The 976-nt window shown below is 58.2% G+C and overlaps 1 protein-coding gene across 5 annotated transcripts in view; it reads right to left on the reverse strand.

Moving 5' to 3' along the window:
* Bcor (BCL6 interacting corepressor) overlaps nucleotides 1-976 on the reverse strand; it is a 123780-nt gene that overhangs the window by 54773 nt on the left and 68031 nt on the right. The window lies entirely within an intron of this gene.

The following is a 976-nucleotide window of genomic DNA, read 5'->3' on the forward strand; positions in this document are numbered from 1 at the left end:
CCAACACACAGACACACACACACACACACACACACACACACACACACACACACACACACACACAGAGCCACAGCCGCCGCCGCAGCCCCGGCGCGCAAAGCGGCTTTAAAACAAAACCAAATCCCACCGCGGGCAGCCGGCTGCCGGCGTGCCCACCCGGCAACGATCGCCTCGGCGACTCCCGCCCCGGGCCAGCACACTGGCTGGGCGGATGGGCTCGGCTCCGGGCCGAAGGCGCAGTCCTCTCTGCAGGACCTTGGGGGGCGGGGGGGGGGCAGGGCGGCGCTCTGCGCCTCCCCAGGGAGTGAACCGGGGCTGCTGAGCTTTGCGCTGCGCTGGGTGGCCGCCGGGTCAGCGCTCTCTGCGGGGAGGCTGCCGCGAGTGCCGCTGCGGGAACCCGGGAGGGCTGCGAGCTCGGCCTGGCAAAGTTCCTGTGGAAACTCCATGTTTTGAAACTCCAGCGCCGTTGCGGAAGGAGGGGGAGAAGGGAACGCGCCGAGCGCCGAAGGCCGCCAGCACCCGCCTGGCTCTCCGGGGGAACCTGGCCCGCGCCTCTCCCCAGCCCCACTGCAAGTCTGGAGGGCCGGGAGGGCCGAGCCCCTGGAGCAAAGCCTTTTGTGTATTCCTCTTTCCCTTCGCTCTCCAAGGGAAATTCATTAACCCGTTTTATTTACTGAGACGAAGGCTGCCTTTTTAGGGGCCGTGATATTCAGGGTAATTTCGTATTTGACACGTGTAAATACTTAGTACTCTCAGGTAAGGTCAAATTATTTATCATCTTAATTTATATTTCAATAGGCCTACAATTTAGAGTCGAGAAATGCCTCCTTATGAATCATTATGGTCTATTAGAGGAACTAATGTCTAACCAGCACTATTTGGTAGGGAATCACTTATGTTGACATTTAAATGGCTCTTCAATAGTTAAAGAGAGAGAGAGAGAGAGAGAGAGAGAGAGAGAGAGAGAGGCATTCGA

The sequence above is a fragment of the Mus musculus genome, chromosome X (assembly GCF_000001635.26).
Source record: "Mus musculus strain C57BL/6J chromosome X, GRCm38.p6 C57BL/6J".
Taxonomy (NCBI): domain Eukaryota; kingdom Metazoa; phylum Chordata; class Mammalia; order Rodentia; family Muridae; genus Mus; species Mus musculus.